A 24,375-nucleotide genomic window follows, 5' to 3' on the forward strand; every position below is an offset into this window, starting at 1 on the left:
ACTGCTTCTCAGGCATGGAAAAGGAAGAGGGATAAGAGAAGGGTGTGTGTGTGTGTGTGTGTGTGTGTGTGTGTGTGTGTGTGATATTTTCATTCTCTAATTCCTTCGACAAATATGTATCAGGCCCCTTCCTTTGCACAGGGCGCTGAGTTAGACAATGAATATTCATCCGCAATCAACCCTCTGATCAAGTCAGACAATGAATGTGCTTACACTAGTAAAAAAAAAAAAAAAAAAGAAGTACGAAGTGCTATGAAAATTGCCTAAGATAAACTGTGCCTGGCTTAAAGATTTTCTGATAGCTAGCCCTCACTGCATAACTAAAAGGATACTGAACAAATATTGACTATCTCCCAGTCATGAACCTAGAATGAATGGGCTTGGATAATGGCGCCCACTGAAAAGATTGGTTGAACCCCCTGAATGAATGTGCCTTCCCCGAAGGCTGTGGAATTTGATGGAAACCGCAATGGACCTAGAGTCCAAAAGGCTATTTAACATGCTGCCCATTTGCCATATTAGAGCCAGGTTTCCAAAGCTAAAGCACCAGGAGCGATCGAATACATCATTCAGATGACTGCCTTCTCTCAGCACTCTGCTCTTCTCTCTCGTGCCCTCTTTCCTCCTGATCCACAATCACTTTTGCTTAAATTGCTTATAAAAACTACCCAACTTCTCCTTTTCCTTTGACTACAGAAATGTGGTGCATCGGACCTAACTAGTTTCTAGAATAATTTCTCCCGCCTATTCATTCAACATGTGCTAGCTGATTAGGTGCAACTATACATCGGTGTTGGAGCAACTAAACTCTGCAGAAATCCGAGGCCATAATCAACATTTAAGTAAATAGTGTTGTTTCTTCAATATGGAAAATAAGTTTCAGTCTATGAAAGTTAGTTCTGATAAATTATTCACATATTAGTTCTAGGAAACCACCAAAAATGCTGTTGCAGTTGCATTTTCACACACGCGCACACACACACACACACACACACACACACACACACCAGAATGTAGAAACAAAATGTAACTTTTTTCAAACTGTAGCTTAATATATCCCCTTTGATTGTTTATAATATAAATTAGCCTTGTATATCAAGTATATAATATAGATTTTCTTAAACATTGAATAAGCCATGGCTATGGGTTTTGGATATAAGCAGACAATGGTTAGAGGAAAAAGATCTGGTTTCTAATCCTTAAGCAATTCAGCTTCCGTGCCCATATCATGATTATTAAATCACTTTATAACCACTAAATTCTGTTATTTCGAATATATGGTAAACTGCTAAAAACTAAGTTAACTAGAATAAATCTAGTTCTTCCAACAAAGCCATAGTAAAAAAGGAAATTATATTGCTTTAAATCAACTTTAAAAGTCTGCCATAGCCAAACAGTTTAGAAAATTTACTTGTAATTCTTACATTTTTTCTTAAATATATTGTTATATTTAGTGTTAATTATTATGGCTAAAATTGCATATAACTATATAGACCACATTACTTTTGTGATGAGAATAATTATTTCAAGCTATTAATTTGCCAGGATGCAACACAACTAGTTAAAAGATGCAAAGGACTTTATTTAACAAGAAGAAACTCCATGCAATGAGAAGGTGCAAATAAAAACTAAGGTCAATTGGTTTCCCATCACATAACATATCACTGGTTTCAGTTCAAATGCCTAATGCTATTATGAGTCACCAAAGCAAATATTGTTTTATTGCACTGTCTGCAGAATAACACTCTTAATTATCTTCATTCCAATGACTTTTAAATTGTTGGTTTACCTCCACTATTTTCTAGTCTATTTTGGTCTTAACTTTTTAAATTCTCATAAATTGTAAAATTTCTCCAGGAAATATGTAATGCAAAAGTTTACATTTTTAAAATCACCTAGATGAGGACCACTCCAAGTCCCAACAGATCTTGTTAAAATTAGTGTGGTCATATTAAAAGAGTTTTGGGGCAGAAGAAAGTGGCTAACTCTTCTCTATTTCTGAGCACCATAAAACAGGAAAACACACACTTGGGATTTAAATTTTAAGAAATAGAGGAAGAATTTCTCAGGAGTGCCAGGAATGAGCTAACTAATGTCTACTTATTTTAATGTAATGGAGAGAGCAGCAGGAATGAGACTGGGGACTGATTTGTGGTGTATTTCTGTGTTGGAGGAGAGGGATTTGGGGACATGGTGATGACTAAGGGAGGTAAGCCGGGTGGGACGAATGGGGAGAAAGTTCTGGAGGATGTGCACCTGATGTCAAGAGGTACATTTCTCACTTTGATCATGGAGAATGCATTTCAGTTGCTTTCCCTCAGTGAACTACAGGGGTGCTTGGTAGAGCCCTTGGCAGGCTGGGGAGTGGGCATCCAGGACAGCTGGGAGGTCTCCATCTGTCCTGTCTGTGGGGTTCAGAGGGAGGGAGGCCAGAAGAGGCTGCTGGGGGAGGTGGAGTCCTGCTTTACCTGAGCCAAACCTTGCATAGCATCAGGGAGTAGGAGTGTCCATTTAGCCTGCTCTCTCCTTGTAGGTCCCAAAGCTATGTAAATGGATATATATATATATATATATATATATATATATATATATATATCCATTTTAGAGAGACTAAGGGAGAGAGAGAGAGACAGAAACATTGATAAGAGAGAAACTTTGATGGGCTGCCTCCTGCACACTCCCCTACTGGGGATCAAGCCTGCAACCTGGTCATGTGCCCTGACTGGGAATTGACTCATGACCTCCTGGCTCATGGGTTGATGCTCAACCACGGAGCCACACTGGCCGGGCATGGCCACACTTTTAAAAATCATATCTGAAAAAGGAAGCTGGATTCTCCTCTGTTCTGCCTCAGCTAAGTGTACCCAGCCAGCCCTGTTCTCCATCCTTGCTTCCTTCTCGACTTTCCCAGAGCACATGCACAGCTGTTTTATCGGAGTACACTCGTTTGCACATCTGTTTCTCTGCACCACTTTGAGACTTTTTATGACAGAGGCAGGTCTTCCTATTGTAATAGAAGCTTAGGAAATGTTTTGTGTGCGTGTGTGTGTGTGTGTGTGTGTATATATACATCTATATATACATGTATGTATGTGTATGCACATACATACACTCTTATAAACACATATATACACATACAAAAAACAAAGTCATTGCAATTCTGCAAACATCAACTTTTCTTATCTGGGTTAATGATGCTGCTACTGATGATAATATGATGTCAATGTACTGGGGTGAGTATTTTATAAATATCATCTCATTTGTCTCAATCCTGTGAGACAGAGCACCGTATTGTTCCTAGTTTTAGAGACAAGGAGACCGGGGCTAATAGGGGATGGAGGATTTCCCCAGGGTCACACACAGGGGAAGAGGCAGAGCTGAAATTCATACTGGGATTGGTCACAGCCAAGGGGGCACCTTCCCTCTACACCCTTTCTGTAATCTCACATGTCCCCCCAGCGGCCTCCAGCTCCAATGCCATGACCCATGGGACATGACTATCTCACTGGATGATCAGATTGATGACTTCCTCTGAAGGTGTTAGAAAGGTAGGTGCAAATGTCCAAGACTCTTCTAGACGGCATGTGAGGCGGGACATGGGGGGGAGGGGTGGCCGGCCGACTCTGGTCCACCTCACCCCCTCCCGTGGACCTTCCCCGACCAGCAGTGTGTTCGCGTGTGTGCCTGTGTGTATGCGTTTGCATCCTGCCTTGTCAAAGGGATCCTAAGCGACTTAAAGATTTTCTAGCAATACAACAAAGTAAAAGAAAATGTATGTATATTAGAAATTAAAAACCAGCAGCTATGGATGAGGCTAATATAAAACCACATTTAAAAATTCTGTGTACTTGCTGAGGGGGGCCCTACATTGGGCTCTAATCTTTCTTTAAATTTCAAAGTGAAGTGGGGAGCCTGACCAGTTACATGATCGACAGTGTCCATAGTAAAACCAACCAACTATTTCTGATACTAAGACCAGGAAGAAAATTCTACCTGAGAAAATTGTTCCCAGTGTCATGGAGAATAGCCTCCCAATAGACACAGCATCTGTCTCCTCAGGGTCTTTCTATTACTCCGTGATTGAATAAAAGGCCATTTCCTACTGTTTGCAGTTCTGCCAGGAAAGTGCCTCTGGCAACACTAAGATTCCTGTTAGAAAGAAAGATCTGAATCTGCTTTAACATCTAAAAAACAAATTATTGGGCCTCTTGTTTCTGCTCCAATGGCCTGATCGTGCACATGAACTTAACCCAATGCCTGGACCACCGAGGCTGTGGGCTTCCCCATCCCTCCCACCTACAGAGGCTGCACCAGGCTCAAGGGGCCTGAAATATGCCCCTTCCCTTCTCAGCAGGGGTCTTATAACAGGGGTGGGTCACTGTCCAAAGCCGAGTACTCTATTCGCTGACTCTGTCTTCTTGTTGCCCCACCTATACCCCAAAGAGAGCCGGGAGCTTTACTGACATAACTCATCCTCGTCTCTTGCAGAGAAGTCTCCAAGACCACAGTTTATTTTGCTTTGCTGTCTTCAGAGTGGCAGGATGTCTTGCTCTGATGTGTGTTTTCTTGAAATGTGGCTTATAGTTTGGTCACACTGTCTCATCTTCCTAATTTCGTTTTCACTCAAGCTTTTGCATATATACAGTGGGCTGTGAATTAGATGACTGGGGTCCAAACCCTGGTACTGCCACTTCCTTTGTCCCTCTGTGGAATACGGCTGCCTTAACTCCTTGCTCCTGGATTTAAACTCAGGTATTAATCGGTGTAATTTGGGTAGAAGCAACCACCACAGCCGCCGGCACAGAGTGGAAGCTCAAGAAATACTTTTGAAAGAACAATTTGGAAAATGCATATTTCTTCTCTCATCCCTACACGGTTGCAAGCACCCAACAGAGGGTACATAAGGATTGATGCTGTTTCATTTTGGGATATATTTGCCAGCAGGTTTAGGCTACCAATATACCTGATGAGAGTTCTAAGGACAAAGAGCAAAGAGCATGAAAATCATTTGCCACAAAATCGTATCTAAAAATAGAATCTGAGCGGATTTGCCCTCTTTTGTGGCCTGATTTTCTAACCCTGACTATATTGAATTGTATGTCAAGAGGAAAAAAACAGTTTCACAATTAAAATTATAGTTCAAGTGCCTACTATTAAGTCATTAACTTTTATGTTTTAAAATTATAGAATAAATATAGCCTTGAAGCTACCTAAACCACAGCACTGTAATTCAAAGGCAAATCTATGGGAAAAGCCACACTGAGTATCATTTTTATTAGTTTTATATACTCTAAACTTTTATAAACATATTTAATAATATAACTTACAAGCCGAAACCAAACAACTAAACACACTATAAAAACAGCTCCCTTTCCCCGGAAACCTATATAACATTTTGTATGTGTGTGGGTAAGTTTCATCTTAAAGATAAGTGTAAACTACTAACTCCTAAAAGTTGATATTTTTCATTTACCTTCATATTTCAAGTAAATTGATATTTAATCTTCTTGGGTTAGAACTGGCTCAGCTTTTAACCTTTGAAAACTTCATACCTTTTTATAATAAATGCAAACTAGGTTAAACCTGAAGTTTTTATTCTTTTACTAGAATCTTTGTTAACTACAAAATATAGGACTGCCATTACCTTTTCAATAAAACAAGTATTTTTAAATAATATTTTTCTGATTGTAAATTGTTCTTTATAGAAAAATTAGAAAATGTGGAGAAGAATTTTCTAGGAATAAGTCATAAACTGAGGTGATGAAAGATGCTCAGATTTTGGGTATACTCTTTTAAAACATAATAATTAATATTTATGTGTGTGTGTGTGTGTGTGTGTGTGTGTGTGTGTGTTTGCTTTTACATAAATGTCCTTGGCTTGTTCTTGCAAATACCTAGCTGCCAAAATTATTTTTTAATGTTTTGCTCATTTGTCTCTTTAAGAATATCTATGTACTTTTCTTGGTTAACTTTATTTTCCTAACTCTACATAGCATAGCATTTATTTTCATGTTCTTTATCAAACTAACATTTCTTTCATTAGCTGATGCTTTATTGATGTCTCTTTCTTGCTATTCCTCTGCATGTTTCAGTATTCCATAAAAGTATGACGCATACAATATAATTTTAGTTGCCATGTAAGCCCAATAATGATGATAGAATAGATGTTTATACTTAATGAACATTTACCAGGTACTTGACACCTTGCATTGTTACAATGTCACTTAATCTTCCCAACCCTTCTTTGGGGGTGGGTGTAACACTATTATTCCAATATTGCAGATAGTAAAATTGAAGCTCTGAGAAATTAAGCAACTTACCCACACATTTTGGTATCTGTAGTTTGAAGGTAGAAATAATAGGACTTCTTCATGGATTTGATGTGAGATGTGAAAAAAAGGAGGAGTCGGGATGACTCCTGAGGGTTGGCTTGAGCTACTGAAAGAACGGAGTTGCTGTCCTTTGAATGAATGAACAAACAGGATGGAAATAGGAAGAAAGATGTTGAATTGGAGACATACTTGAAAAGCCTTAAAAAATGAAGGAGACAATAGTCCCTCTGTGAGTGAACTGAATGAATAAAATCTAAACATCTTGTCCTGAGTGATTTGGAGACATAAAAAAGACAGAGTGAAGGTGTAACAAAAACCTCATCATGCTAAACAAACCCTACAAATTGTTGAAGTTGTGTGCAGAAAATACTGCAATGTAGCCAGCAGCGTTTCCTTTAAATTACAGGATACGAGATTGGTATCTATTCTATGCACTCAGATACTATCGCAGTGGCTTAGTCATATCCTTCATCTTGATTTGGAGAGATACAGATGATTGACAATTGCAGTGATTCCATGTGAAGCTCCATTTCTTTAAAGAAAAAAATCTGTATTTTCTTTTATCACTAAAATGAAGAGAAAATAAAGAACTAGCAAGCCCGCATACCCCAAGATGCCAGAGTTTTTCCCAAGGAGGTAGGCTCCATGCCTGTGCTCATCTGGATAAACCTAACTAACCCAACTGATTAATCAAGTGTCTTGTATTTGGTAGCCTACCCACCCCCTTCCATTTCTGTGTAATTATGTTTCTTTAATGTTTTAGGTTGCATGGCTTTGCCTTGTAAATAGTTCTATAATAAATGCTATAATTAGCTTAATAGCACTTTGACTACGTTATATTTAAGGGTGTGCCCTCCTGCATCTTTTGGAGTCATGCCAAGGAGCTTCTGTGGAGGGGAAAACTTGTCAGATCCCCCCTAACAGATTAGTTGAAGGGTGGGAGGGGTAGGAGGGGGTGTAACCTTGGACTACAACTCAAAATGCTTCCCACATGTCTAATATTTGTCTTTAAGGTATACCACCAACAGGTTCCCAGGTTAAAGAAGGCAAACCAAGGGGGCCTGGAAGGTCGAGGCCCAGGTTGCCATATTCTCCTTGGAGACCTAAACAAGGGGCCCAGTGGGAAGTCGGAGGCTCCCATCAACGAAGCTCCAGGACTTCCTCTCTCCCCTCCACGCTGTGGGGAAAGGGGCCTCCAGTTCTGCCGTGGCTTTCAGGTCCTGGGGATAAATCATTTTCACTCCCATCCCTGGCAGAAGAGGTCTGCAATGCTGCTGGGGAAATGGGGCCCACAGAGGGGTTGAGATTATTTTAGCACTGCTCTCTTAAAACTTCATTGCAAAGCTGCAGAGGTTCACAGGCACCACGCTGGTAGAGCAGTTTTCCCTTTGGGGCATGTTCTAGAAGGAATTGCTGGAAGGAAATCCTCATGAATGTCCAAGTTCAATAGATCTGCCAGCCATTACTCAGGTTTATCTCTCACACCAGTCAGCCCATCATTACCTCCGAGTCTGCCCCTTGATAAAATCTGTTTGGTTGGTGATATGTTTCACCTAAGGAGATATTCTGATTTAAACACACATCTTCCTGTAAATCACCGTATCTTCATTTTTATGGTTTCCATGGTGCCCTATTTACAGTCTAAACTTGGAAATAAATTCACCCACTTAAGAATGGACTGTCTAGCATGTGAAATCTATTTGGCATAAATGCCACTCATGAAGGAGGTGAGACTGTCCCTATGGCTTCATTTGATCAAAACTAGAAAATAAGTCTTCCGGGGTCAGTCTCTGCCTTTTGAGGCCTTAAAACTCTTAACGATTTCACTTTGGTAATCTTTCGGCTATGAGAGGAGAGGTGGTGTGCACTTCTGCATGAGAGACTTTGAAAACCGAAGTCTATCTAATCATTCATTCATTCATTCATTCATTCATTTATATATACACCTATTCATTCTAAATATATTTATTGAGCGTCCACAGTGCCAGGACCAAGAATATTAGCAGACCCCCTTGCATACCCCTCCTTGCCCTCACAGGACTTCCAGTGTAGTGAAGTGGAGAGTCATATGATCTCATCAACTTTTGATAGCTATAAATAGAAATCATATTTGCTAGCAAGCAAGAAATCTTTTTAAGTAAACCAAATGTGGTTTTGCTTCCTGCAGCTTCTCCTTTCTGAACTCTCCAATCTTTTCTGGCCTAAGGTAGGTCGTGATATCTTTGAAGTCATGTGGTCATTAAATCAAATAAGTCAAACTCACAGCTCGGTTCCAAAGATGGTATTAAGAAAAACATTGCTATATGATTATTAAAACAAGAACCATAAAAGCTAGCCCTCTGGCATTCAGTTTTACTCATACACATCACAGCTTGAAACAAATTGTTAAAAATTAACAATGTTGAAAAATTAGCAATGTTGTGTTTTAAATACAATTCTTTAAAATCTTGTACTACATGTTCTTGGGTGATAGCACCCAACAAGACCTGTACAGTCTTTAAAGGACATAATAATGCAATAAGCTATATTGGCAAAACTAATCAATCAATTGATGTTATAAAGTGTGCCTACAGGAAATTAGACCCATTTGAGGATCCATTCTGTACAAAACTGGATGCAGTTAGTGGTGAAGGTGAAGTTCAGAGTCCCCACGATAGAATTTTGGATAATCTGCCTACAGACTGTGATTTGTTGAAAAAGGCCTGTTCCCTTCATAAGCCATTTGAAATATGAGGGTGTGTGTTGTTTAAAATTTTAATATGATATTTTAATACAAAGTAATAATTGTTATTGTAAAAAACATAATATAGGCAATAATTTTTAAAATGTTAAAATTCCCTAACCCTGGCATATATCCTTCATTCCAACTCAATGTAGCCACTGTTAGCCATTTGTGTTTTTCTAGAACTTATTTAACATAAGAAAAATATGATAATGAGATTTAAAATACCTAAGAATAGACAATAAAAAGCAAATTTTCCACCCCCCTTTGTATTTTACTAGCAGTTCCATTTGCCAAAGGAAACTACTACTTTGAACCACTTCTCTCTTTTATTTTTTTCTAATGGTTACCTCCATACATCTGGATATTTTGCTTTACCTGTCCTTTTTGATTTGTCAACTTCTAGTAAATGAGAAAAGAGAGCTCACTTGAATTACTTTCTCTTCTCTTTCCACTCCTTCCCAACCTCATGTTTATTTTCAGTTGTATTGGTTAATTTTATCCATTAAAAGAACATACTTAATCCTCTATTTTTTGATCCACTAGTTTTAGACTGTCTGTCTTGGCCTCCTACTGTGTGATTTGAGGAAATTAGAGCCCCTACCTGTCCCTTCACCTGTCTGCTTCTCTACCTACAATGTTCTTGACTTTTATATTCTGTTCTTTAGCTATAACTAAGTCTGGACATTTCCATAAGTTTGTTTTTAAAATTCAAAACCAACAACCGACATTATCATCGACCCTCCTACTGAATTTTTTAACTCAGTCATCATACTTTATGACTCTCGCTTGTTCTTTGAGTTCTTTTATCAAAGCAGCCTTTTTTTTATGGATGCAATATCTTTTCAAAACTCTAAACAGAATTTCTGGAGTTTCTTTTATGTTCAGTAAATAAGCTCTGAGGTTGGTTGTTCTCTTTCTCCATCTTGCTCCTTCTTTCTGGTGCCATTGTTTATCACTGAATGTCTGGTGGTCCTTCATTGTATCTGTGCCCAGGCTGCTATCTCTCCACCAAAATCTGTTCTTCTTCCTGGTTCATGGCTAGACTTTTTTCCCAGATGTGCTTGCAGCTATGTGTTCTACCCAAGGTAATGAGCCTCCTTTAGGTGAGTGCTTGCGAGAGCATGAACATGACTCCTCCATGATCTTTCCCTCTTTCTGAGGCTGAAGTGGCCCTGAACATCACGAGTTGATTATGGCTGAGCTTCCTTGATTCATGAGAAGAGCCATCCACGAACAGGATGGCTTGTAATAGTGATATGAACTTTCTATGTTTTTTAGCCACTGAATAATTGTTAGGCATCTTGTTACCACATCTGATCCTACCCTCACTCACACAGTAGCCTAATAAAGAAGCTTGCATGGATTGGATGGCTTCTAGATATGGGTACTGTTTCCCCTCCAAACCTTTTCCAGAAAAGAAAGGGCAGACTGTAAGAAACGTGTGTGCCTTTAGGGCGTGTCGACTGGCAGGCTTTCTTCAGGGTGTCTTGGCAGGAAGCTGGCAAAACATCTCTTTTCATTATGCCAAAATAAAGCTCTGGGTACCCACAGCCACTCTCGCTTCCCTAGATTCCCCCAAGCAACATTTTCTTTGGAGAGCAACCATCTGATTTTAATCTGAGACTAAAGGTCCTCCTCGTTTGTGAGGGGTGTGGGTAGAGGAGGAAGGTGCATTTGAGTAAATGTTCCAGAAACAATCCTTCAACAAACCACTTCCATTTCTGCCCATTTTTCACTCACTCCTGCTCTCTGTTGCCACTCCTGTTCTTGGAGCATCTCTCTTGCTCGCCCACCAAGAATGCTTCCCATGCCCACTGCTCCTTCAGGAACTTGCTGACCTGTCCTGCCCAGGATGCCACTCTATATGACTCCTTCTGCTTCTCATCTTCCAGAAATTAATTAGTCTCTCTGGTCTGCTGATGTTTCTTCTTCCCCTTTCTCTAGAGTTCAATGATTTCCTTTTGGGGTTTTTGTTGTTGTTATTATTATTGTTGTTGTTGTCATCACACTAATAGTCTGGAAGAAAGGTGAGTAAACATTTATATTTATTCTGTCATCTTGTACATAGAAGCAGAGCTCATTTTCAGAAGTACAGAAACTTTATGGGGAGAAGGAATCTGAATTTCACTCTTCTCATGGAGGTCTTAGAAATTAAAATTAAGGAGCAAGTTGTTCTGTAATCATACCCATTAGAAAGTAATAGTAACCAGTAACCCAATGCCCCATACTTCGCTGGCCTGTATGTACAAATACAGTCATTTCAACGTGAATGTCCAATCCCTTAGCTGCACTGTGGGAGCCCCAATTCCTTGGGGCTCACTTTCTTCCAAACATGTCTGCTAATTGACAAGAGGCATTTTACATGTTTTCTTGAATCAGTATAGTTGTTTTTGGCCAAGCCGGGGCTCTGCTACTGCTGGCCTTGACCAAACAACATGACTGCTACCTCAAGGCTATTAGAGCTGGAATTCAGCCCCTCCTGGCTGAGCCACTGCGGTCCCAGTGCCAGTAGAGCTGGCGTTCCACTGCCTCCTTAGAGCGGACACCTGCCAACTCAAGCTGGCCAGATGATCTTGCGAAGTCAGAAGGCATACATTCCTTCCTTCTCTGTTATTCTCAATTAGAAAGGCTCTCTCTCACAGCAGAGTTGCTTTTACCCTAGAAATTTAAGAGAATTTCCAGGAACAGCCATCTTTCTAAAATGAGCTGACTGTGGCACTCCTACATCAGCATGAGTTGCCATCTTGGTGCCGACTGCCTTTAAGATTCACCTTTTGACCAATAATGCTCTTGAGCTTCACAGCAGTGCTGAGATTGCTGGGCACTGTCTTATGAGGGGATGCGGCAGACACTCCTTGTTCAGTTCATCTCTTGGTGGTTGAAAACAGGGAGGGTCAGGGGGGAGGCAGTGATCTCATAGCAGATAACTTGGGCTCAATGTACTAAAGGGTTTAGTGAAGCAACTCTTTCAATTCACATGAACAACAGCTCATTTGGGTAGCAACGCACACAGAAATTCCAACCCAGCTGGTTCCTAGGATCTGTTGCTGTCTGGTTCATTCTGTGCCTCTCCCTCCATTGGCACAGAAGCTGGTTTCTGTCACCTCTCCCTCCCCCAAACCATCAGTGTTGATATGTCTAAGCACTAACGATGGGTGGGATTCAAGTGTCTCCCACCCCCAAAAGGAGCTTCCTTAGTCCCATTAAATCAGTAAATGGAAATAGATCTGAGTGGAGACAGTGTCTCTTTAGGCCACATACAGGATTCCTGGGCTTGAAAGAAGTTTCTCTTTCTCCAGACATCGTTTATTCTTCCTCTTGTGATCATCTATGCATTACCAATTCCCCCAGAATCTTGGGGATAACTGAATCAAAAAGCAATTCTCAAATATTAGGAAAGCCCACTAGTAGCCAGATAGAAAGAGCCCCATTATATGAAGTGCTCCCACCTGGGCTATGAATAAGGCAATGTCTAGACTTTAAGCCTGTGCTCGAGCTTCCAGGTCATGGGGCACTATTTTCCCTACATAGGACCCCCAGGAGTCAGGGTGCCCAGGCTCCTTTTTATCTGCTAAAGTGGTTGAAGACCATTCCAATAGACAGCCAAACTCCACGGCCTGCTAAGCTCACCCACAAGTTTGAGAATTTCAGCCATTTTGGACTCAGTATCTTCATTAAGAAAATAATGGATATGGACCAGATCAATGGTTTTCATCTTTTAAGCTGCAAAACCCTTTCTTCAAACAAAATCTATGTGGAAGTACAAAGTACAAAGCACATAAAAGCACAGTGCTCAGAGTAAAATAAGAGTGGGAATTCTGGAGGTGGCCTGCTCCCTCTTGCCCCTGGGCATTGCAGGAGCCTCTGAAGCACCCCTGAGGGCACTTAGGGTTCTATGGAACACAATTTGAAAACCACTGCTCTAGAATATCTTTAAGGTCGTTTTGAGCTCTAACATTTTATGACCTCAATTAATGGTGGGGAAAAATCTATCTTTGTTCTAGAGAGTAAGCACCATATTGGGTTTCCCGATGAAATGCCCTGAGGTTTCATTAGAGCTTACCCAGCTAAGGTGCTCAGCACTGTACACAGAACTCAAGAAGAGCAATGATATGGTACGGTGATTCCAAGCCCACATATGGCCTAAGGCAGAGGACCTGGGTTCAAGTTCCAACTTCATCACCTATTACTCTGTGTATTAGTTTGCTGTAACAAAGTACCACAACTGAGTGGCTTAAACAGCAGAAATGTATTGTCTCACAGTTGTGGAGGCTAGAAATCCAAGATCAAGTTGTCCACAGGTTGGTTCCTTCTAAGGGCTGTGAGCAAGAATCTGTTCCATGCCTCTCCGCTAGCTTCTGGTGGTTTACTAGTGAGCTTTGTTGTCCCTTGGCTTGTGATCACCCTGATCTCTGCTTTTATCTTCACATGGTCTTCTGTGTGTGTGTGTGCGCACACACACACACGCACATGTTTGTGTCCAAATTCCTCCTTTTTAGTAGAATAGTCTTACTCTACTCCAGCTTGACCCCATCTTTAACTAATTACATCTACAAAGACCCAATTTCCAAATAAAGTCACATTCTAAGGTTCTGAGAGTTAGAATGCCAACTATAAATCAAGGGGCTGCAGTTGGGATGGAAAGAGAAATAATTCAAGCCATCACATTCTATTACCTTGAACACAATATTTTTACCTCTCTGTGCCTTCATTTCTAATATCTATGACTTATGGTTGTTGTAAGATAATAAGGCAACTGAAGTGCTTAGCATAGCGAGCATTCAGTAAAGGTTAGCTATCATCAAGAACATGCTTTTGTTTCATTTTCAATATTTTTGTGAAAGAGTGCCACTTGTTATTATTTTATTGCAGCAGTATGTGATGTCCATGTCCCTGGGGGACCATATATAGTGATGTCCTAGACCCTCATAATCATTACTTTACAGTTGCATGAAAATACCCTACAATGTTATTGTCTTATGATACAGATATATATATATATATATATATATATATATATATATATATATATCTTCTCCCAATAGACCTTTGAATGAGTAGCTGTTTGAAAACAGTAAATAAAAAACAACAACACTCGGTATTCAGCTAAAACCCACACATAGAGCAAGTGAGTAGGAGAGCTCCAAGTCCCTCTCACTCAGCCTTTTCAGTTCTCTGAAATTTCTGGTTGGTTGGTTGGTTTTGCTGTGGTATATCTTATCTTGTTATAATATTTTTTCTTTTTCTATATCTATCCCATATGCTAGCATACAGAAAAGTATTCATCCAGGTCGGTGCTCTGGACATACGTGATTCTTTTCGCTGCCTTGATGGACAATAATTGTGCATACGCTGTCAGTCTGTGTGTGACATCCTCACATCTTGTGATTTTTGTACCCACCTCTTTTTCAGAGGATAAATATATTTGGACATACATCCAGAATTCTGCTATCTAACATAAAGAAAGGCATCCGGTGTTCGCTGTAAGCCTAATCCGAGATGTCTTCCTTGCTGACTGGGACGAAGGCAGCGTAAGTGGGCATGGCTGTTTGACAAATAGGTTTCCGACCCCTCAACACTCATCTCCAGGCTTTTGGAAATCAGTTTGACGTGGGGTTTGTTTGCCTATGTGTATATTTGTCATTTCTGCCAGAGGAGCCAAGATGAGGCAGGCAGACATTTTTTCTTCTGTATCTGGAAAGAAGTGAATGAATCCTTTAAAAATAACCCAATGTCAGCCTTTCTCGCTCTGGGAAATGGCTGCAAATGTGCTATACTGGTAGCAGATCCTTTTTAAGGGCAAGAGAATAAGTTAAAGTTTTAAATTAAGATGATAATGTTTGGGGGTCAATTCTCCTAACACATGAAGAGGCTCTGTCAAATTCCCATTTTTCGACATGCAGTAAGATTAGGAGATTTGAAGTACAGTTGATTTTGTGCTCATGACTTTTGGTAAAAATTAAATGTCATTTCTTCCCTTTTAATTTTCTTTCTTCCTTTTTCTTCTCCTCCTAGTTTCAATGAGATATAATTGACATATAACCATTTTCTTTCTGAATAAATCACACATTATTTAAAATAAACATAAAAGGATAATAATTCAAATGGAAATGAAACCCATGAAAGTAGAGAGGCCCCTGGGAATATATTTAATTACATACAGCATAGATGCAGGATAAAGGGAAACAAATCACAAAGACAGATTTTACTTTAAACTTCTTTAAGGAGTTTGGATGGAATGAGAATAACAAATTGTAATTAAAAAAATGTAAAGCCATACCCCTCATTCAAAAATTTTGTAAATCATTGTTCTAGTAATAATAATAATAAAGATAGCAGAAAAAATAGCCTTAAGGGAATTACAGCTCTCCTCCAAATGTCTGCTTCTCTAAACCTACATACTCTCTGGGCGGTACGGAAAATACAAAGAGGACGTCTAAGTCCTACAGAAAGTCACTGCTTTGGGAAACTTAGTGACACTTTCATATCTATTCTGAGAGAAGAGAAAGAGAAGGCTAGAGTTCTAGAGGTGGCTGAGTTATATGACCTCAATACATATCCAGTGAATAGAATTAATAGTCTATTTGTAATATGTGTATATCTAAATTTTACCTTGCTTATAGGCTTTTCTTTCCTTTTTTTGGAAGTCAATATCAAATTGAACACCAGACATGACAGAGAATACTAAATCCATGTGTGTGATAACACAATGTATGTCTTCCAAATAGCTAACATGTGTGAGTAACTATTTCCACAACGTGAGAAATTTCCTCCTTGCACATTCAGGGCACCCTGATGCCAACCAGCCATGGATAGATGACCTCAAACACAAGAACTTCAGCCACATAGCCTGCCGTTTCGCCAGATGTTGACTGCGTACCCATCATTGCCATTATAAATAATGACTTTCCCCCATTCGAAAACTTTTATTTAAAAAACATACAATATCCTCTGTAACCTTCAACCACACTGTGCTTACTGAACGAAAGCCTTCTATTTCCTTCTGAATAGAAACGCCTCCTGCCCAGCCCTTGTGTAGCTAGGGATTTGAGTGCAATAGACAATTTCAAAGACTGCTCTTTCCACTTAACAATTGGTGCATTAGGCTAAAATGTTCACACAAATGCAACAGCAACAGAAGGGGTTTGCAGTGTAGTGACAAGGTCCTTCTTTTACCTGGATCTGGAGAATGATGAATGAGCATTAGCAGAATAGTCTCTGGCCCTCCAGTTTACCTTGATCTTCTCACAGAATGCAAATTGAAATTATACCCACATTTCTATGGTATTTATTACCATGGTCGTGATGTGAGGGGTTTTTTTCAATATGAATAGTGTAAAAAGGGGAAACATATTACTGCGACGAGACGTTATTGTGCCGGGAATGTATAAACAGACGAGGAGAATGGAGCGACATGCTCATAATAGAAACTGAAAGCTCCTCATTTTGTCCCGATTGTCTCCCCTTCCTTTTTAAACAACCTCCCCTTTTTCCAGCTATCAATACAAAGTTCTTTTTTTTCGGTAAAATGAAGTGCATTCATGCTGCTGAAAGAAGCTTTTAAAGTTGATCTGTGGCCACACAAAGGAGAAGCAGCGCTGGGTCAGACCAGGGGAGGAAGCCAGCCTGGCCGGGGTTCATTACTCATGGCTCCGCACGCTGGCCTCCATATCCTTTGGTAAAGCATCAGATAAACTTTGCTCGTGATAAACAACTGAAATAATTTTTCTTCGCTGTCAGCTCCCTTTCTCCCTGTCCCAGCCTGTTCTCACACTCTTCCCTGCTCGTCAAAGCGACCGAGCGCAGCTCTTGGGCCTGATAAATGTGCTCCTTTCAGCGGGTGGCAGGCTTCAGGAGAAAGAGATAATCCTGGATAATGTGGACACAGTTCTCATTTCATGTCACCCAATTAAACTGCAATTATCCGGGGAGCAGCAGCAGAAAACCTGGGAAGAATGGCCGGAGACTGAGGCGCTGAGGCGCCCTGGGATTCTTTATACCGCGCGCATCAGCCAAGATTTGTTCTGTCCCGATAATGAAGTGCCGGCCTAAGCACTGAGCCACGCTAACCCACGGCCCGCCAGGCCGGCTGCAACCTGTGGCTGCGCAGGAGATGCTCCCGCAAATTCTATGACAAATAGCAGTGAGGTCGCAGTCACACTTTTTGTTTGGCTTTTTGCATTCCCTCCCCGGCACCCTAGGAGCTCGCCTCCCCAGACAGCTCCGGGCAGGATCGCCTCTCGGGCAAGAACGACATCCTTTCTCCACGGTGACAGCCTCAGCACCTCATGAAACACCACCCCCCAAACCAACCACCGGATGCTAAGAGAGTGATGATAACTCTGTTGTTACAAACACGTTTAATAAATCACACGGTGCTAGATTAGTCTGAAGCCCGAATAGTTATAAAAATTTCGGTGAACAGCTGGCTCATCAATTGGGAGGTTTTCCCTTCATTTAGATGGGATGATACTCAGGCCTGCAAAGGACTACAACCATGGGGTGACAGAGAGATAAAGGGATCCATCATCTTACATGTAGATATTATGCCGCTTTACAGGGTCTCTGCTGGCATAAAACAGTGCACTTTCCACGGAGGAAATGAGAAAAAATGCAAACCTTTAGGGTGAGGCTTCAATGTAACTAATTGTGGCCGTATCTGTACACACCGTTGAGAGAAGATTAGTAACGGTGAAACTGGCTGGAGGAAAAACAATGCGATGGAATGAAAATGACCTCTGAGTGTGACATTGTCGGAGTACGACAGATAAAATAAGGCAGGTCCCAAACTCCCAAACTCCAAAATAAAATTTTTATCACCCATAACGTAAATCTTTGGATTTATTAATACCCTCCTAAAATAAACTGTACAACTTTACCAGCCGGTCTATTTAGCCATGAATCAACTCCTTTAATCTCATAAAATGATTCTCTGGTGTACCGTTTGGCTCTACAGCTCTTCTTCCTTCCTCTTTTGGAAATAGATCCCATCTTAATCTTTTTCAGAGTAGTCATTGGTGGCTCCTAAAGGTAGCAAAAGTGACAGGAGAGTCACTCGAAGCAGGTTTTAACCAGAACGACTTCCCTGAGAGGGGTTGTCAGTGGGCCTGGGGCAAGCGCCCTCTGCCAGGTTCTGGCCCCACAGGGATAAAAACCGCCATCCTAGGAGAGCCTGCCTCCCCTCTGCCCTGGGAGCTGCCCGAAGCCCAAGGTGCTCGTTTACCCCGGGCCATCACACAGATGAGAAAGAGCACACCATTGCAATCACACGGGAAACTTCAACATAATTGGGGAGACTTGTTGAGATGAATTTGAAAATTTGGGGTGTTCTTCAATAATCATAAATGCAACAATAATCCCAGTGATAATGCTCACACAAGACAGCATGTACATGCCTTTCATCTAGGCTCAAAGCACTAGATAAATAATGGTCTGGGCTAGGCTCCCATCCTGCGCAGCTTTATGGGAGAATCCACAGTTACAATAACATAATGACACTATGATAATAAGAATAATAATACCTTATGTTTACCTAATGCCTATCTCTGGGAAGCCTACAACAGTTTAGAGATGCTAATCTAATTAAACTCCAGGCCCCCGTCAGACAAGGAGGAGGCAGGTATTTTTAGTTCGAATGCTGTTTAGGAAATGATGGGAATGCTCACATCTGCCACCTCCCTTCCTCCTAGGTATTCGTGAACATAAAGAAAAAAAAGATAGCTCAGATTTAACTCTTCTAACTACATGGAAGAACAATGATAATCGTAGAATGTAATAATACTGTAGATCACTTTTCATCTGATATACTTGTCTTTCAAATTATGGGTTGAATTCATATCCTGGATTCTTTCATGGGAGATTTTCACACAGCTTCCACACATGGGAGAAGAGATGGTATGCTCTGTGGAAGCGAGTCCCCCTCTCCCGCCGAAAAACCTCTCCTGGCTAGTTCCTTCTGCCACTCCTCCGAGGGCGTAATTTTAACCTCCCTGGGAACATCCTTCTAAACGTTTCAGAGTTAGATTATATAAACCTGAATCCTTTGAAACGGGTTTTTTGGATTTTGAAAACATTGATTTCAGGATATTTAAAAAATACTAATAATGAACCAGTAGTTTGGGCTCAACCTGGGAGGAACTCAGAATAAATAAAATTGCTAAGTGTAAAGACACCCGTTTAGAATATTATACTTTAAATAGACAAATTCAATGTAAGAAGTTTGTAGAGTATCCTTTCCCTCCCACTGATTATGAAATGCTTTAAAAGACAAATTTATTTTAAAAGAAACTCAAGCCTTAGATCAGAGACATAGCGTTACCACAGCCTGTAATCATGTTGTTCACTTATTTACTTATTTATTTTTCCCCCCAACTAGAAGAAAGCTCAATGAAAGCAAGGACTATGTATGTCTCATTCATTATTATACCCCTGTGATAACATATGTTAAGTACATAGCAGATAGTAAATAAATATTTCTTGAATGAATAGATAAAGAAAGAGGCTCCCGCATAGTAAAACAGCTAAGTACCTGGACTTTGCAATCAGCAGATCATAGTTTGAATCAGGACTCCACTTCTTACTCAGTTTGCAAACTTGGGCAAATCACCGAAGCTCTTTGAGCCTTGATTTTCACATCTATAAAGTGGAAATTGTATCTTTTAGAATTAGATAGGATGAACTGAAATGAGGTAGATAAAATCTTTATCACAGTGCTTACACACTCAAAAATACGAACTATTACTTTATTTTTCTTTTTATTTTTTTGCTTCAAAAATAGAACGTTAGTTTGACCTCATTTTAAAGACCAATCTTGTACTTCTGATCCTCCCCCTTCCTCTTCTGCCCAGCTCACCACTAAGAAGCAACTTTGGGATGGGCATATGGCTTTGTTCCCTGGCACTACAAGCCACAGCTCTGCTTCAAGCACAGAAAAGCAGCCTCAGTGTGTCTCCTGCCCTCATTCCAAGGTCCTGGACAGTTTCTGCCTTGGCCTCTGTGACCTGTACCCAGGTGCTGCTGCCATTTAACCCCCTGCAACCACCAGGACTGTGGGGGCACCCAGATTGTGGGCTGATATTCTTTGATATCTTGGCTCTACCCACATTCAGGCCAAGGTAGGAGTCAAAGGCAGGAGCTTCCCATTATCCTTATTTCCTGCTTACAAACCCCGAACTCACCCTCCTGTCCTGGATTGACTAGTGGGGAATAGACCATTTTAGAGGTAAGGAGGGAGAGGCAGCATTGCCTTCAAACCACCAGTGGCCCTGGCTTGAGAAGGGAGAAGTTGGCCCAGCACCCTTCCTTCAAAACAAACCCTTCTGGGGAAACACATTAGCCTGGGGCGTGGAGGGCAATCCCTGAGGCTCAAAAGAATGTGAAGGAGGCGGGAATCTCTCCTTCGTCCTGTATGGCCTTATTTTTGTCAGGATGGGGACATCCTTGGCAACTGTCCAAACCTTGTGCAGCTGTTAACACATCCAATTCTAGCTGAGACTGGAAGAGATAGGAAGCTTGGTCTTGATCAGTTTGCAGAAAATGTGAGCTGATGGCACACGCCTTATGGGGGGTCAGGGAGAGAGGACCCTGGTCTCGTCTGGTCTCCCACGTGAACCTGAATCAGGAGGAGGAAGCAGACTGAGTGCCTAGGAACACAGTCATGATGCCAGGCAGCCTCGCTCCGCTGCCGACAGCTGCTTCACCCTTGGCATGTTATTGAACTTCCCCTCAGTTTTCTTATCTGTAAAGGGGAGATCATAACCTCTTCTTAAAAGATCGCTGTAAGAATTAAATGGGATAATATGCGTAAAATGCACAGTACTGGTAGATCCAAGTACAGAGCAGTAACAACTATGGCTGTTATTTGTGGGCTCTAGTTCTATTAGCAAAAGAAGAAACAAGCTGAGTGACCACTGATGATGGACTGGTTAAATAATCTATGGTAAGTAAATCCATACCATCATAATTAATGGGTATGTACAATCAGGGCACATGCCCAGGTTGCCCATTCGATCATTTGTTTCCATATTTTCTATGGCTGCTTTCATACTGCAACAAATTGAGCTTATTGTCTGCAAAGCCAAAATGTTTATTATCTGGTCCTGTATAGAAAACATTTGCCCATCCCTCCTCTAGAGCATCAGAGAAAGTCTGGGTTTCAGATAAGTCTCTTGTTTTCTGGAGCCGTCTCTAGGCCCTACTTTGCATATAAAAAACCTGTAGAGATGCCCTGTATAGACAGGCTTTGGGTATCCATTGTTTTTCCTGGCTTATTCTTTCTTGCTTTCATTGATGAAGAAAAACCAGGTTCCTCATCAAAGCCTACAGAACAATGGACAAATGTGGTTTTGTTTTTAAACATCATCTTAAACCTGAGGTCCTACAAATACTGGTATATTTCAAAGCAATTATGAAGAGCCATGGACAGTAATCACTTGTAGGTAACCACACCTGTCTATTTTTTAGGAACATTTGCCTCTCTTGACTCAGGGGCAGACTAATCATCACCAGCATCTATCATGTTGCTCTGGCCTAACACTAGCATGGTTGATGGATGGTTGGTTGGACATAGTCCCCATTTCATCTCATGTTAATACAGCCCAACACATGCTGGGCTACTGTAGACCAGTGGTTCTCAAATTTTATCATCTCTAAAAATCACCCAGGAGGCTTATTAAGACAGATTCTGCCTTCCCCTCTCCCATCCCTCTAGATTCTGATTCAGTAGATCTAGGATGGAGCCCACGAATTTGCACTGCTTGTCATTTCCTAGCTCATGCTGGTGCTGCTGGTCTGGAGACCATGCTGAGTAGGAGTGCTGTTGGTCCCTGCAGTCCATCTTATCTGAGCTCAGCTATGAGCTGCCTCCCAGGACAGAGATTTCCATGGGATAGATCTGTCCATTCACCTATCCTTCTAAATCTTGAGTGATTTTTCTCCACCCATACTGCTAACATACCTAGTTATTTTTTGAGCACTTATTATGTATAAAGAACTTATGACTTTGAAAACTTAACCTCTTGGTTAAGAAGGTAAAACATACCTTTACAAAGAAAAATAAACCACTCTGTTGAGTAAAGCTCAACTTAAAAGTTGTCAGCTGCTTCTAGGGGTGGATTCAGTTAGTCACCTGGGAGATACTATTTGTCTTGGAAAGAATCACTTTAATGACCTTTCTTAATTATATAAATGTAAGGCAAGTATACATGTTTTGTCCTGGAAAGAAAGACATTATAGGCCATATTTTTGTATGTTAACAAGTGCCTTTTTTAATATTCCTTTGTTAGGAAGGTGGCCAAAGAGGGGTGGGCACATTTGGCAGGACCTAGGTTAGTTTGTCAGGGACACTTGTTCTAACATCAGAGGCCTGAGTCTGAAGGCACGTTTAGTCAGCACCTCCAATACAGTTGCATGTTTGGGCAGCAACAGCTACAAGAGTGAGTTAAGTTAAAGAGTTTTGACTTTAAAGCTTGCGTTGGCCCAGGCCTTAAGTGTCAGATAGTAACTGCAGGTGAGCACACCTGGTGCGAAAAGGCCTCCTAAGGAACAGTTGCTGCAAGGAGTGAGTCATGGTCGCATCGTGGGAGCACCTGTTTTCAACTGGTTGAGCATGTGGCATTGACAGATGCATTGACACCAGGAAGCAAGGGGCCACCTTGTTTGAGCTGTAGCAGGTGAAATAATATGTGCTAACCACCTTCTGAGCATAGAATAGGTAGGTGTTAGGTAGGTAGATGGATAGGTAGGTAGGTAGATGGAAAGAAGGAAGGAAGGAAGGAAGGAAGGAAGGAAGGAAGGAAGGAAGGAAGGAAAAGAAGTTTGTGGATGGAGAAGAAATTGTAATTCTGCATATCATTTTGAATTGATATGATGAAAACACTTCATTTTTGGACAACAGAACTGCTTTTTTAAAAATATCAAAACTCTTGCAGAATTACATAACTAGGTATGTTTGGTAATCAATGTAACTAATCTTTTTTTGAGAGGAATGAAAACCTATCTACACTAATAAAAGAGAAACATGCAAATTGGCATCACTCCGCTACGCCCACCAGCCAATCAGAGCTACTATGCAAATTAACCCAACAAAGATGGCGGATAATTTGCATACACAGGCGCAGACTGAAGACTGAAGACTGAAGACTGAAGACTGAAGAGGCTTGGCTTCTCCCCTGCGGCCGGACCAAAGGCCTGGGTCCCGGGTGCCAGAGGAAAACCGGTGCCGGCAGCCAGGGGAAGGAAGGCCTATTGCACGAATTTTCGTGCAACGGGCTTCTAGTGCAAATATAAAGTAACAGATTTGATTTTTATGTCTTAGAAACTTACTCTGATGGCAAGACCACAAGAGGAGATCTATGTGAACAATTTTGTCAATGGAGGATAGCTTTGAAATAAAAATATGGTTTCTTTTAAAGCTACTTATTCAAATTTTATATCATTGTTTTGAAATTTGGTAAAATAAAGGGAAGGGATCAAGCATTTATCTTGTCTTTCTATATGGACTATAGGAACTTCAATATAAACAACTAACTGATGAGGGAAAGTTTCTCTTTATAGAAGAATTTCAACTAACACATGAAAACAAAATGATAGAATTAGAATATTAAAATTGTCTACATCCCCTCATAAATTAATGAATCTAAACAAAGAAGTCACCGATGATTGATAATATTACAAAAAGAGAAGACCATAAGTCATGGGGATGTAATGCACAGTGTAGGGAATAGAGTCAATAATATTGTAATAACTATGTACGGTGACAGATGGTTACTAGGCTTACTGTGGCAATCACTTCTCAAAGTATATAAATGTTGAATCACTATGTTATTCACCTGAAACTAATATAATATGCATGTCAACTATAATTAAAAACATATTTTAAAAAGAGAGAAGAGCTAGGCATTACATGCCTCCCAAAGGATGTACACTCAGTTGCCTATGAAGTAGTCTTGCCATAAAATCCACACAGACTGTGATCAAGCTTCTAGCTTCAACTACCAATTTAATATGTAAGCAACAGAAGAACACACATACCACCACAGCTACCAGTTGGCAGAGTCCAGATTGTAGAAAATTCTACCAAGCAAGCCATCCAGTTTCTCCAAATTAATTGCAAAGGGATAAAACAATAAAACAACAGATGATAGGGGAGACTTTAAAGACATATCAATTACAATGCATGGTCTTAATCACATTCAATAAACAAACTGCAAAAATAAGTTATAAGATAATAATGAAAACTTTGAATATTGACTGGATAATCAATGATGCTGAGAAATTATTTTAATTTTGGAGTATAATAATGGTTTAAAGTCATATATA

This window comes from Myotis lucifugus, unplaced genomic scaffold (genome assembly GCF_000147115.1).
Source record: "Myotis lucifugus unplaced genomic scaffold, Myoluc2.0 scaffold_64, whole genome shotgun sequence".
NCBI classification, from domain to species: domain Eukaryota; kingdom Metazoa; phylum Chordata; class Mammalia; order Chiroptera; family Vespertilionidae; genus Myotis; species Myotis lucifugus.